Source organism: Cydia strobilella, chromosome 5 (assembly GCF_947568885.1).
Source record: "Cydia strobilella chromosome 5, ilCydStro3.1, whole genome shotgun sequence".
NCBI classification, from domain to species: domain Eukaryota; kingdom Metazoa; phylum Arthropoda; class Insecta; order Lepidoptera; family Tortricidae; genus Cydia; species Cydia strobilella.
The window spans coordinates 7,484,985-7,501,175 of NC_086045.1; the positions used below are offsets into that span (position 1 = coordinate 7,484,985).

At 36.6% G+C, this 16,191-nt stretch overlaps 1 protein-coding gene and 1 long non-coding RNA gene across 3 annotated transcripts in view; one reads left to right on the plus strand and one right to left on the minus strand.

The window, feature by feature from the left end:
- Positions 1-16,191, plus strand: part of LOC134741408 (serine/threonine-protein phosphatase rdgC) — a 152,668-nt gene that overhangs the window by 19,597 nt on the left and 116,880 nt on the right. The gene's annotated exons all lie outside the window — the stretch shown is intronic.
- LOC134741418 (uncharacterized) overlaps positions 1-16,191 on the minus strand; it is a 233,174-nt gene that overhangs the window by 382 nt on the left and 216,601 nt on the right. The gene's annotated exons all lie outside the window — the stretch shown is intronic.

Below are 16,191 nucleotides of genomic sequence, written 5' to 3' on the forward strand. Positions count from 1 at the left end.
CCAATCGCCTCCCAGGCGAAAACTCGTATCCACTCGTATGTACATCGAATAATTTTGTCTCGATTAATTTTAGGAATAATTATGATCATGGTTGTTTTATAGGTTTTAGGGACAGGATTTCGAAAATGATGACCATCTTGGAATCCAAGATGGCGGACATGCACTATGTCATAAAAGTCGTCATGGATGTCGTTTTATGGGTTTTAGGGAGTGCTAGTTTCGAAAATGATGACCATTTTGGAATCCAAGATAGCGGACATGCACTATGTCATAAAAGTCGTCATGGATGTCGTTTTATAGGTTTAAGGGAGTTTAGATTTCAAAAATTATGACTATTTTGGAATCCAAGATGGCGGACATGCACTATGTCATAAAAGTCGTCATGGATGTCGTTTTATGGGTTTTAGGGAGTGCTAGTTTCGAAAATGATGACCATTTTGGAATCCAAGATGGCGGACATGCACTATGTCATAAAAGTCGTCATGAATGTCGTTTTATAGGTTTAAGGGAGTGCAGATTTCAAAAATTATGACCATTTTTGAATCCAAGATGGCGGACATGCACTATGTCATAAAAGTCGTCATGGATGTCGTTTTATAGGTTTAAGGGAGTGCAGATTTCGAAAATGATGACCATTTTGGAATCCAAGATGGCGGACATGCACTATGTCATAAAAGTCGTCATGGATGTCGTTTTATATGTTTAAGGGAGTGCAGATTTCAAAAAATATGACCATTTTGGAATCCAAGATGACAGACATGCACTATGTAATAAAAGTCGTCATGGATGTCGTTTTATGGGTTTTAGGGAGTGCTAGTTTCGAAAATGATGACCATCTTGGAATCCAAGATGGTGGACATGCACTATGTCATAAAAGTCGTCATGGATGTCGTTTTATGGGTTTTGGGGAGTGTCGATTTCGAAAATGATGACTAGCGTATTGGCGTCTCGAGCGCTTACGTCATAGCAATGAGGATATAATAAGATAGAGCGGTACTGTCATAGTAAATTTTATAACCACTGTAAATTCACTGCCATCTATCGACATACTTTAAAACTAAAAATGAAGATTTATAAAAATACGTTAAAATGTATTTAAATATGGATAAATGATTTTTTTATTTGCATTAATTATTTTTATATGATTTTGAACCATGTTCTTTCACTGGTATTCGTTTAAATTATAAATAACAAACGAAACAGTCAACGCCCTCTATACGAGAGTTGGCCAAAACTAGTGGCGCCATCTGATCAAAAATCAAACGTTTTTTCCTTAGACTGTATCCATCTATTACAGAGTTATATCTATCTTTGGTCATAGTGACGTCACTGACAGTTAGGTGTTAGTCGATGATAGACCGCGAGCAGAGCAGTCGTATCACGTGATGTTTGGGTTGACGAGCCGTTGGAAATACATTACATCGTATGATTTACTGTGGTAAATACAGAACCTTACAATGACCATTTTGGAATCCAAGATGGCAAATTTACGACGGCCCAGCCATACGTTCAAAATTAGGTGGGGCTTGCTCGACCAAATGTCATAGAGGGACCCTGGCAGTTTCTGACGCCGCCATTTTTATTTTAAAATGGCTGATTCTAAATGGCGCCCGATTTTCAAGTTTGTCCTAGCGCGCTAAATGTTGGTCACGGAAACTCGGGGTCCCATGGATTGCTATAAAAATTTTTTTGGAAAAAATCCAAGATGGAAAAAATTACCACTTATTTTGTATAGCAACTTCTTAACGGTGCGAGATGGGTGAACGGTGCTCCAAATGTCATAGAGGGCCCCGCGACAAATTGGTCTGATATTGCTTAATCTGTTTTTTACATACACATAGCTTCTTTTGATAGGTACTGTAAAGCTTTTGTAACCTTTACAGCCTTTTTTTATCAGTAACTGGTGACAGCCACGTTTTGAATTTAGAATCTTATCGCCCTGTCAAATGGAACGGGGGTGCGTGATCGCCATTCCTGAAGAGGCAGTCATTCTGTATAGATGATTTGTCAATTAGCTAACCTGTGAGAAAAAAATAATACATTGAAGATCAATCCTCTATGTTTAAATATCTACCACATCTTCCCCAATAGGCGTATCCCCTTAACAGTACTGGCCGCTTGTTGCACTCCCTGAAACCCATATAAAGACATCCATGACAACTTTTTGACATAGTGCATGTCCGCCATCTTGGATTCCAAAATGGTCATCATTTTCGAAACTAACACTCCCTAAAACCCATAAAACGACATCCATGACGACTTTTATGACATAGTGCATGTGCACCATTTTGGATTCCAACATGGTCATCATTTTCGAAACTAGTACTCCCTAAAACCCATAAAATGACATCCATGACGACTTTTATGACATAGTGCATGTCCGCCATCTTGGATTCCAAAATGGTCATCACTTTCGAAATCTGCACTCCCTTAAACCTATAAAATGACATCCATGACGAATTTTATGACATAGTGCATGTCCGCCATCTTGGATTCCAAAATGGTCATCATTTTCGAAATCTGCACTCCCTTAAACCTATAAAACGACATCCATGACGAATTTTAAAACATAGTGCATGTCCGCCATCTTGGATTCCAAAATGGTCATCATTTTCGAAACTAGCACTCGTTAAAACCCATAAAAAGATATCCATGACGACTTTTATGACATAGTGCATGTCCGCCATCTTGGATTCCAAAATGGTCATCATTTTCGAAACTAGCACTCGCTAAAACCCATAAAACGACATCCATGACGAATTTTATGACATAGTGCATGTCCGCCATCTTGGATTCCAAAATGGTCATCATTTTCGAAATTTGCACTCCCTTAAACCTATAAAACGACATCCATGACGAATTTTATGACATAGTGCATGTCCGCCATCTTGGATTCCAAAATGGTCATCATTTTCGAAACTAGCACTCGCTAAAACCCATAAAATGACATCCATGACGACTTTTATGACATAGTGCATGTCCGCCATCTTGGATTCCACAATGGTCATCATTTTCGAAATCTGCACTCCCTTAAACCTATAAAACGACATCCATGACGACTTTTATGACATAGTGCATGTCCGCCATCTTGGATTCCAAAATGGTCATCATTTTCGAAACTAGCACTCCCTAAAACCCATAAAACGACATCCATGACGACTTTTATGATATAGTGCATGTCCGCCATCTTGGATTTCAAAATGGTCATCATTTTCGAAACTAGCACTCCCTTAAACCTATAAAACGACATCCATGACAACATTTATGACATAGTGCATGTCCGCCATCTTGGATTCCAAAATGGTCATCATTTTCGAAACTAGCACTCCTACTACACGAGTTTTCGCCCGGGAGGCGATGACTGACGAAATTTGCGTCTGGCTCGCGGTCTATAACTAAGAGGGCAAGTTAATAAAAGTTTGTAAAAACGATATTAATTTTATCTGAAGTCCGAGCATACCTCCTGACAAATTTCAATACTACACTTTATTGTTTAAACATGAAATGACGGCATGGGAAGTATCATTACGTAAATTGTCCCATCATAGGAGGCATGTAGTTTTACAGCTCCTATAATGGGATTGGGCAAAATACTACTATTTTTTTACATCTCTGGAGTCAGAAAATAGTGTGTTGTATACCTTATCTCATGGTGAATGCAATTAACAAAACACATTCTAGTTTACACCAACTAATAATTAACTAAAATTAAATATATGAACTCACCTCTCTTAGCAAAGTTGTTAAGAATTCTTACTGGTTATGTTTTTCAGTGACACGACAACTTTTGGGTTGGCGCCAATTTCTTAAATAATAACCGAATTTCATAAAAAGTCAAACTTAAGCAGCTCTATGACTCTTGTTTATGGTCAAATATTACCAGTGTTTATAAACTAGTTTAAGATACTTATTTTACAAGATTTGTAGTTTTATGACCCATTACCGGTTCCACGCCCATTACCGGGTCCACTACTATAAGTATCCACACCGTAATAAAGGAAAATCCGAAGAGACGCGGTTCGAACACGTGACCCTAGGTTTGAAGTTGCACGTCTAATGGTAAATGATTTTGCTCTCCGTTTTATGTTTATATGCCATGCCAGAAGGAGGCATTATCAGATTTTAAAAATAAAGTGTTGATTTGATACTATTCTACAGGCACTCGTACTTAAGACTACATTTAGCTTTCGACGGTCCAAACAAATCCAACCTGACCTTGGTCGGAGTGCAGTACAATTTCGTGGCAAACCATCTACAAGGTTGCAAACTAGCAAGGTCACGTTGGTCGGAAGCATCGCTGGTTACTACATAGCCTAACTAGTGGACGCTTTCACTACATCCTATATCACTATCACTACATAGTATAAAACAAAGTCGCTTCCTGCTGTCTGGATGGATGTCTGTCCTTATGTATGCTTAGATCTTTAAAACTACGCAATGGATTTTGATGCGTTTTTTTTAGTAGATAGAGTGATTCAAGAGGAAGGTTTATATGTATAATTTGTAAAGGTTTTGTGTAAATTAGTTGAACTACCTGTGCGAAGCCGGGGCGCGTCGCTAGTAGTATATAAAACAAAATCCCCCGCCGCCGCATCTGTCTGTAGGTATGTATGTAAACCGCGATAAACTCAAAAACGACTGAACGGATTTTCATGCGATTTCACCTATCAATAGAGTGATTCATGATTCTTGAGGAAGGTTTAGGTGTGTAATTTGTTAAGGTTTTGTGTAACTCGTGCGAAGCCGGGGCGGATCGCTAGTATTGTACAGGATGTAAAAAATAGTGGAGATCCATTAAATCGTGTTCTGATTAGGAAAAAGTAGAAGTATGCCCTTAAACGGATCCACAATATTTTTGTTACACCTTGTATATATAAGGGCGAGAGGGACACAGATATTATCTTTAAAACAATATTAGATTTCTAAAATCCGAATGAACCTCAAGGACAGAATACATTACCATTACAGAGCTTACAGTATATTTACAATGATAAATTTTCGGTATACATAATATTTCTTTCCCGCACGGCGATTCATCCTGTAAGCTACTCGAATGATATATTCTTCGTTACACAAGACGGATGAGGCACTTTCTATAATAATGACACACAACTTTAGTGCTGGAAGGTGAAGCGCCCTTCAGTATAAAGTTGGCTGCTAGTTCGCGTCTTAGTTTAGTTTTGTGTAAATATTTATGATGGACAAGCATCTAGCACAGATAAATTAACTTTTTTAGACAGGACTTCTGAGCGCTACTACATTTTATTCGCTTAACTGTGACCTAAAGTAAAATATTCAGTATTCAGTATATTTTTTGCATCGTGTTATTTTTACAAGGTGTTAAGTAGGTACATATTTCATTTCTGGATCAAACATGAACCCTGTTAGGGCGTAGCAATCTTATCACTACGCATCCTAGTAGCTTACCACGGCTACGTCATGTCTATACTCCGCTATGGTCTGATTATATGGGGAAATTCCCCCGATATACAAAAAGCTTTTGTTAAACAAAAAAAATGTATTAGAGCCATATTTTCACTTAAGCCACTAGACTCATGTAAACCCATATTTAAAGTACACAAACTTTTGTCGTTGCCCTCTTTATATATATACTAAACGGCTGTATTTGTGCATAGCAATCAAAATTATTTTATTAAAATAAATACAGCCCACAGCCATGCACAAATACAGCCGTTTAGTTTTTATTACCTACAACGACCGGATATCCAGACAAAAAGACCAATTATGTGTACCTAAAGCTCGCTTGAAACAAACGACAACTAGTCCATATTTTATGTGTGTTAAAATAGATTTAAAGGTAAGGTAAGATTTCTATAAGGTTCCAAGAAATATAAAAAATCTACCTCTTAATCGGTTCAAAAGGAGCTTGTATGCCTGGTTATGTGACCTAAATGTGTATTCTATAGATAAGTTTTTTAATTATTATTCTCTTTATTTATTCTTTTTCTTATGTTAGGTTTTTTATAATATGCATATAAAAGTAAAATATAAAAACACTTACAAAACAATACAAAATACATATAAACAAATTATAAAAAACCTAACCTAGGGTGCCGCCAGCAGCGGGGCAGGGCCCAAGCTGCCGGTGGTCAGGGCCGCAGAGAGAGGAACCGGCGGACTATCCGCGCCGTGTCCAAGATCACCGCCTTCTGCATCTGACCCTTGATCCAACCACCTAGCGAGAGTCTCTCAAGGTGTTAGTCGAGACTCTTCGCTATGAGACCGTTCGCTGAAACGACTATCGGGACAATGATCGTCGAATCAACATCCCACATGGCAGTTATCTCGTGAGCCAAGTCTAGGTACTTACTGGACTTGTCCTTCTCGGCTTTCACGAGATTCTCATCATGGGGGATGGTAATGTCGACGAGCACGGCCCGGCGCTGCGATCGATCTATTATCACAATGTCAGGCTTATTGGCTACAATAGTCCTGTCAGTGATGATAGATCGATCCCAATAGAGCGTGGCACGACCATTCTCGAGAACTGGCACAGGTAAATACTTGTAGTACGGTACTTCGCAGTCCACAAGGCCGTATAGAAGAGCAAGCTGCTGGTGAATAATCCTGGCTACGAGATTATGTCTGTGCAAGTACTCGCCGTTAGCAAGATGAGAACAACCGGAAATGATATGCCTGAGTGACTCTCCGGCACGGCGGCATGCCCGACAAATGTCGACCGTACCGTCCTTCAGGATATATTTCCGATAGTTGTTCGTCATCATAACTTCGTCCGCAATTGCACAGACAAAACCCTCGGTTTCTCCGAAGAGGTCCCCGAATCGTAACCAGTTCACCGACGCGAGCAGGTCTACATCGGGTCCCGTGAGGGCCTTGTAGAACCGCCCATGTAGCACCTTACTCTCCCATACCGCCTTGCGGCCCACAGCACTTTGTACCACAGGTTTGTGCCAGTTCTCGTTTGCCAAGGAGAGCGGCGTGAAGTTCCTGTCCACTGCCACCACATCACGATGCATCCCACACTCGTTGTTAAGGAAATAATTCCTGAGATTGCACACCTCGCGGTTGTGGAGATCTTTGGCGTTAAGGAAGCCTCGACCTCCACACTTCCGTGAGATGTACAATCTCATAACTGACGAGCGTGGGTGTAGCATACGGTGTGTGGTGAGTAGTAGACGGACCCTCCGATCCAGGGCGTCCAGCTCGGTCTGAGTCCACCTTAGTATGCCAAAGGAGTATATGAGTATGGGCATTACCCAGGCGTTGAAGGCGCGCACTTTATTGCCTCCTGACAAAATACTGTTAAGGACTTTTGTGAGCCGACTGAAAAAGCGCTCCTTCACCGACTGTCTAATACCCTCGCCCTCAATACCCAACGACTGTGACATACCAAGATATTTATAGGTTTCTGATTCAGAGATAGATCTGAAAGACATTGTCTCAGAAAGTTGTAAATTTGTTGAATTTACAACCTCCCCCAGCTGTACATGCATAACCGCACACTTATCGACACCAAACTCCATTCTGATGGCGGTACTGAAAACTTCTGCGGTTAATTATTATTTGTCTTTTTTAATTATTATTATTATTATATCGTATGGCTTTATTCCTGATAAAGATTTACAATTTTAGTCATACAAAAAAAGAAAAATATATATATATATATACATGATTATAATTTTATATCTAAATTGAGTAGCCAGTCCCTTGCTTCCGGTGTGAGTGCTAACAGGTCCTGCATGCCTCCGGCAAATCGCCTCATGGGACATTTTTCTACAATGTGAGTGATCGTTTGAATAGGCTCCCCACAGTCACAGGCTGCTGTCGGTGAAATTCCCCATCTGTGAAGGTTGTGATTACAGCGTCCTACTCCCGTTCGGATACGGTTCAGAGTGACCCAGATCTTCCGTTGGTCTTTAAACCCAGTCGGCAGTTTAGTGGGGTCTGTGTTGGAGTCACCATTTTGTTCATGCCACTGCTTTCTCCACTCCGCGGAGACATTAAATGGCTCTTGGCCCTGTAGCTGGTAGTCGGACCAGATAGGTTTGCGAGATGGAAGGCGCGCTCGAGGAAGGTGGTCCAGCGTCTCTCTTATCGGTAGTGCCTGTGTGGATGCTTTATCCCATTCTCGTGCAGCAGCCCGAGTTCTTCTGATGTCCGGAGGGGCAATGTGCGATAACACGGGGAGCCAGCTGGTGGGGGTAGGCAGCAAGCTGCCAGATATCGTTCGCATCACTCGGTTCAGTTGAACGTCTACCTTACTGGTATGAGCGCTTTTGTACCACACTGGTGCACAGTATTCCGCCGGGGAGTATTTAGTAGTTTTTTAATGTTAAATGTACATAGTAATAATATGCATGTTGTTGGATAAGACTTGTAAATAGGCTAAGTCTCTGTATCTTGAAATAAAACTATGAAAACGGATTATATCGCGTACGCGATATAATCCGTTTTCATAGTTTTATTTCATGAGTAACTATCGCGGTAACCGAAGACAATATCTCTGTATCTTGTTGGATCTTTAATTCATTAACAATCCACCAAAAATACAGATCATTTTTTGCATGCTTGTCTAAGTAGAATATGGAGAATTTGTAAACACTATATTTATACCAACCCTATGTAACCCATATTCCGCAAATAAAATTCATTCATTCATTCATCTTATATCTAACAATTTATATGATACAATTATTGAATAAAATTTTAATTTCAACGTATTACAACGTATTGTAATATTGTATAGTGCTGTGTTCCTGCCGGTGAGAGTAAGGTTGCCAGCAGATCTCAAAGAGGGTGCGGAGTGTTAGGGTCGGCAACGCGCATGTAACTCCTCTGTAGTTAGGCTACGGAAACTGCCGTATGCTTGTTTGCCACCGACGTAGTATAATTACATTTAAATTGGTTACAAATAATATTTAATAATTAATTAATCTTCAATATTAACTTGAGAAATAAAATATATATTATATACACTGAAAACCTAAATACAGTTTGTTCAGAATCGATAGGAGAATCGATTGCGATATATTTTAATCTGGGTAATTTTTTTATTATTTTTACATGCCCAGTCTACAAGTTTGTAATGCAACAATATCAATAACTAGCATTTGACACGTTATTTGTCAATGAGCAACACCCTTAACTGGCCATTGGTAAACCTTATCTCGTTGTATTAGTAAGGTATGCAAATGGTCAGTCAATTCAGTGTTTACCATGGTAACTAGCAATTGTATGATGTCACTAAAACGAGGAAGTCTCTTGTGTAGAATTACCAGTCGAATAGAATTGTTAAGAAAACTAAACAATGAATATATATTTAAATATTTATCGGATTAAAGAATAAATACTCAAGATGAGTTTAAAATTCAAAAAATCTGTTGGGGTGTCTCAGGTTTTCAGTGGCTCAAGTAACACCGTGTATAAATTCACGAAGCATTCAACATTAAGTAGAATTATACACTGAAATTATATTGTTAATTAAATTAGTTATGATAATAAAAATATAGGAAGGTACTATTCATATTAAAAATGAATCGTCAGTTTTCCAAAAAAAAAATCTTTAGTAGAATAAGTTTTTCTGTAGTATTAAATATTTGTTTTATTGGGTTTTAAATTTGGGTAGACTATTTTCATTCTTTAGGTCAGGCAAATTATTGTAAACTTTGACGCACATTGCAAACGGCCGTTATGTACCATTTGTAACTGAGGTTGATGTTTCCAATTTACTCCGTGGACGTAAGTTATCTGGTCGCGAATGTTGCGGAAATAAATTCATTTTTCTTTAACAAACATGCTCGCCTCTAAGATATAAATTGATGGCAAAGTTAAAATTCTTAGCTCTATAAAACATTCCTTACTAGCTATCTCCCATGCCTATATCACAAATTATTCTAGCTAGTAACCGACATAGATAAATATAATGTGAGCTATTTCCCGATAGCACTATACCATACGACAACCAAGCATGTCCGTAAGCATAGTAGACGCACGTGGCAGTTTTTGTATTTATACACATTTTTAGTATACGTAGTGCGTATATAAATCTATTTAGTTTTGACATTATTTTGTTAATGTGTTCTGTTAATTGTGGTGTCCATAGTAATGCCTAGAAGAGGGAATGTGTCCACAAACTCTAGTTGGGTGCCCTCAAACGAGTATATAATTTATGTTTATTGCACTTCGTTTATGTGGCTTAACTCAAACAGTTTTTTTTTTTGTAAAGTTAACTTGTAGATTGTGGTCGGCTAACTAAGTACAAGCTTGGGTTATAAATTAAAATGACGTAGTAAGTAAATAAGATTAACAATTCGTAAATATTCTCATTCATTTCATATGTTGCTATTCCTGTTGTTATTAATCACTCTCTTCACACAACATTTTATGGCGGCTTACACTATAACTACGATCAATTGAGGAACTGATGAACGTTAAATATCCACCACTTCCTGCAGGCATAACACAGATTTAATTATTTTATCCACAAGATAAAATAACCGTCACTTTTTAACACCGCGGGATTGAATTTGATGGACACTGTCTTTATCGTGTATTTATCACGCTGTCACGTACGAAACAACGATCATAATATATCTGTACTGAGGGCCTAGCCCAAATTAAAAACGTCGATAGAAAACGCAAAGAAAACTTAAATAATGTATGGAAATAGTTACGTGACTTTTCGTAGCATCTGTCATCCCGATATTTTTTTTCTTTTCGTTTGGCGTCTGTTCTCAGACCTAAAATTTATGCTTACGCATACGTTTGTCGATGTACGATTGTCATCTTAGTTACGCCTCCTGGTTTATGATTAGGCAAATTGTCATTATTTCGGTGACAATACGCTGACATGGAGCTGATCTAATGATACAGTCAGAAAGTGAGTATAGGCATTTCGCAACGACGAACCCAACCCAACCTTAATGACTTTGGACCAGAAGAGGGCCTACCGCAAACCACTTCGTTCGTAAGTCTATTTGCCTCTAGAATATGCTATGCAAAAGCGATAGAGAGGCAGATAACGAAATTACGATTTTCGATTTTTACAATCATTAGAAATGAGTATACCTAGTACTTCAAGCTTCTTCTTTAAAATCTTTAAATTATTTGAAGAATTCTCTTTTCCAAGGTATCCATGACTTCAGTGAGATTGTTCATGGAAATTATGATAATTAGGAACGTTTCCTGCTCGTAAAGTTTTAACTTTATTGTATATTTGGCTGGGAATATTGGGTTGGTAGCATTTCATCAATTGGCTACTGAGCAGAATGCTTAACTGTAAATTACAACTAAATTTTATTGGTGTACGTGCGGCGAAAACCATAATTTGTTAGCTTACTGCTGCGACTCGCTGTAACCCAGAAATGTTAATTTATCGTTTGACCGGTCCTAATTTGCGCAGAATAACAAAAATAAATATAAATAACAAGTCGAGTAAGTATGAGACGGCTTACTTTTAAAGTATAATCGAGAGTGGGTTTATAAAAATATATCCTGAGTGGAAACCTCACCTGATTCTGACCTGATTCAATGATATTAGTTAAAATATATAATTGTTTAAGTATTTTCAATTATAACAGGGCATGTTACACATGTATAGGAAATGTATACATTTGCATGTACTGTTTGTTTTGTTATTTTAAGTTCCTAATTCTAAAATATTTTCAGCAGATAAACATGAAAAAAGGCTATCAATTTTATATTTTAGTTCTGCACTGAATCACGACACAATTAATATGCAAATCTCCATTTAAAGCGGAGATTACCGCCGCAGTCAGACCTAAGTGACTTCGTTTGCGAAAGCTACGTGTTGTGATGGGAAAACAGCTTTTATCCGTTCGGAGATAGAATTAAAAAATGCCGTTATTCATAAACGCGCTACAAGCGTTAGATAAGTATATCGTTTGTTTAACTAATTGAGGCTTAAAAAGTTTTTATAAAACTAAGAGGGTTAAGCTTTTTTAAATGATTCGCATCGCATCCGTTCGATAATTTTATTGTTTTTCTAGGCCATATTTTATAGGCTTCTAGAAGTCATTATATATACTGTACACGCTATTGTCTGCCATGGGACATGCGTTTATTTCTATCAAATAAGTATGACATAATATGGCCTTTATTGCTATCAAATTGTCGCAACACTAATTAAATTAATATGACCGGCAAAAACTATTTTGGTGGTAATGTATGTTAGTATGTAAGTTCTAATTTTAATTATTGCTGACGTTATGTGTCTAATATAATTGCCTACATATAAAACGTTAACGTAGGTACATGACAATAAACAGTTATAATACTATACGAATACTCGTATAGTATTATAACTGTTTATTGTCATGTACCTACGTTAACGTTTTAACAAATACTCGTATAGTATTATAACTGTTTATTGTCATGTACCTACGTTAACGTTTTATATGTAGGCAATTATATTAGACACATAACGTCAGCAATAATTAAAATTAGAACTTACATACTAACATACATTACCACCAAAATAGTTTCCACTATACAGTGGAATGTTGGGTTATGTGTAAAACCGTATATTTATAATATTAAGAAAATATACAAAATAACTGAAATTGTTACATTTCGCTGTTTTTTCTATTTATATTTCCAGTTATGTATGGATAGTTCATTTGAATTTTAAGAGGCGATTTAATTAAATTTATATTTATCTATTTTAAGATAAGTTTTAAATTTACCTCCCGTCCTCGAAACGTCGGAGGTAAATTTAAAACTTATCTTAAAATAGATAAATATAAATTTAATTAAACCCTCGTCCTCGAAACGTCGGAGGTAAATTTAAAACTTATTTTACGCGATTAGGTCCCGTCGTTGTGAATAATAATGAGTAAAAATCGTGAAAGTTTAAATCAGTGTTTTAAGATACCAACTTAAATCATGCTGAAGTTATTAAGCTGTTAGAACAGGATCAAGTAGACAAGTAAATAATACGGTTTACAACATGGCCGGGAATTCACTCGTCTCTTTAATATTATAATTTAAGTTTATTACAAACGTAGTCCTGGTTATAAACATTTATAATATTATATACCTCAATCACTTTAAATAGTTTAAATATGATAATAAATAAAGAAATAAATAATAAATAACCGCTTTCCATTTTTATAAAAAAAAACTTAAGATTTGCCTGTATTTACTTTTGCAGCTGGGTCTTTGGTACATTTGATAATATTTATTCTGAAAACAGGGTGTGCAAAGAATAGGAAATTGATTGGTCTTCGTATAAATTAGATATTGTACTTAAGTTAATAGATCTATGCCCTGACATGGTTGTGTCGTTGTTACCAATGTATACCTATACATATATGCAATAAATCAAAATATTTGGTGTCTACATACTTTTAGCTACGAAACTAACGGCCGGCGTCAAATTATAACTATAGTCAGCAAAAGTCATTATTAGTAACAACTCGTTTTTTAGCAAATGAAGAAAGTGTTCGTCAAATCCATTTGAAACTATATTGTTTTTATTAGTTCAAACATGACTGTTACACAAAAATAATAGTCGCCGCTAAACACCCGCGGTGATGTCAGGGGTTTCTATTTATGTTCTTAGAAAGAATAGACGACACGGAGTGAGACAGAGCTGTGTTCTACGCAAAAATCAATTAAAATATATGCATTGAACTGGTGTTGTGTGTCTTCTTTTTAGGTTTCCGTAGCCAAAATGGCGAAAACAGAAACCTTATATTTTCAATTAGAGTTCTGAATGATTCACGGTTAGTTGCACTAGACTTATATTGACCGGGATATAGACCGTGACCTTATATTTTCGTCATGTTTGTCCTTTTGTCTGTCCGTATGTTCCAGCCATTATATGCATGTAAATACCTAATTCATATCTTACGCTCGTTCTAACTTTTCGCCATATACATATTACAAATAAATGTAAAAAAATATGTCCCACGCCATATAAAATCACTTTTCGAACTTAAATTTTGATAATTCGAAAGTTCGAAATATACATATATACATATGTACAATATACTATCTGGGGGACTACTTTAGTTTTAATTTACTTTATACGATTATAATTTTACGCGACAACGTAAATAATGTAATGATTTTGTGACTTATGATTGCATATTCTATTTTAAGTTAGTAGCTAAGTTTAAATTTGAATTGATGTAAATATTTCGATTTCAACTATCCTGTATTACATTGTACGAGTATGACTAAATAATATATATATAGGGGAGGAACTCCATACCATACATGTAACTAAAAGGGAATATCGGTAGGCCTTTAAAAATGACATTAAGGTGGTTAAGAACATTTAAATAAAGCTAGTTTCCACGACAATTATTTTGAATAGGTATGATCGGTTGAGCCATTAATGAGGTTTTCCCAGAAAAACTTAAAACAACGTATGTGCCGCGAATGGCTTTTATGGCTTTTTACATTTTCAAATATAAAAACCGGTCAAGTGCCTGTCGGATCACGCATATTGGAGAGTTCTGTGCCTTCATACAATTATGAACTTGGCCAGTTTCTATATTTATTTTCGCCTAAAAGCGAACCTGAGCGTTGTTAGCAACCCAATTCACATTCTATTTTAGCATTACAGGAATAGAAACTTTGATTGTGTCCAGTGATGAGCTGATGAGAATGGATGCCAGACTGACGGCTGCCAGACTAAACCATATCGCTAATAAATAACATTTTGATTTACTCTATTGACGGACGTCATCGCTCGGTTATCTTACCAGTAAATCAAAATACAGTTCATCGATTAACTAAAGCTGCTCACACAGGAAGTCGTTAGTGCGGAGGAAAGCGTAATTAATTTTGAGCCAATCAGAATTTAGTTCATTATCGCATGACAAGGTGGCAGGATACAAATAGATTTGAAGTTGTTCTAATTTAATCTTCATATGACGTGCTACTGTTATTACAACAGATAGGAAATGGTTCGATACGAGCTGTTTACCTTTCATATGTTTGCCTAATTTGATTATATTTCAAATTGAAACTGTCGTCAGTCACACCAAGTCACACTAACTAACGCTAATCTAATATTGTCTTCGGTTACCGCGATAGTTACTCATGAGTTCTCGGGTCCGAGGTGTAGGGTTGGAGCCGGCGTAGTTTTTATCGCGTATATATATATGTATGTATATCTTTACTTGAAAATAATTGTAGTGTATAACTAGCCTTATGAACCGATTTTGCATGTACAACCAGCCTTAAAGTTTATAGTCTATGATGGTTCATTATTTTTAGTATGTGGGTATTTTTGCACTTTGTAGTTTTTTTCCTCACCCGTTGACCACGAACGCTGTAAAGGGTTCGAAATGTCGGGATGTATTATAAATTTAATATACGCGATATAATCCGTTTTCATAGTTTTATTTCATAACGCTAATCTAATTACTACTAACAGTAAGTACATGAAAATGAATACCTAGGCTCTGCGAAACATGTCGCGCAAGAGACAACTTAGTGTTGATTATATTTCTTAAGATTATTTAATGTCAGTGTTATTAATATTTTATGTCATCATCGTTTGATCTTGATCAAACAACTGAAACGAACTACCCTCTGAAATAATATAGGATAGGTATACCTATCATATTATTTAAAAATCTCAGCTCACAGGGTACCTACCTAAACGTATATAAAAATACATACTAGGAGTAACTAGGAATACTAGGTACTTAATTAATCGATTTTCGCTGTTTTGAACTTTTCTGCAAAAATACAGCATGTGCTGTTTTTGGATCTAAAAAACGTACCATACCTACTATCACATATATTGCAACATCAAAACTACATAAGGATTTAATGGTTGTACCTAATTATTTGTTTACTTGAATTGTCATTATCTTTCTACTAACTAGACATCAAAATCTCATCAGCATGAAATAGTGATGGCCAAAGTGAGCAAACATTACGATATATATATTTGGCCACTTTGGCTGTCACTATCGATTTTTGACCTGACAGTACATGACCGCAGCAAGTTTTCCTGCGCAGGTGACGGGGGCAAAGGAAGACCAGCTAATATAAGCCTTAATACCCAATTTAGGATGACTAATGATTTCATTAAACAAACAAAAATAATAACATAAAAACACAAAATTACGCGAAGTTTGTAAGATTTATTTAGGCAAGAAAGTAATCAATATTAAATATTGATTACTTTCTTGCCTAAATAAATCTTAGGGATAACAAATTTTGTTA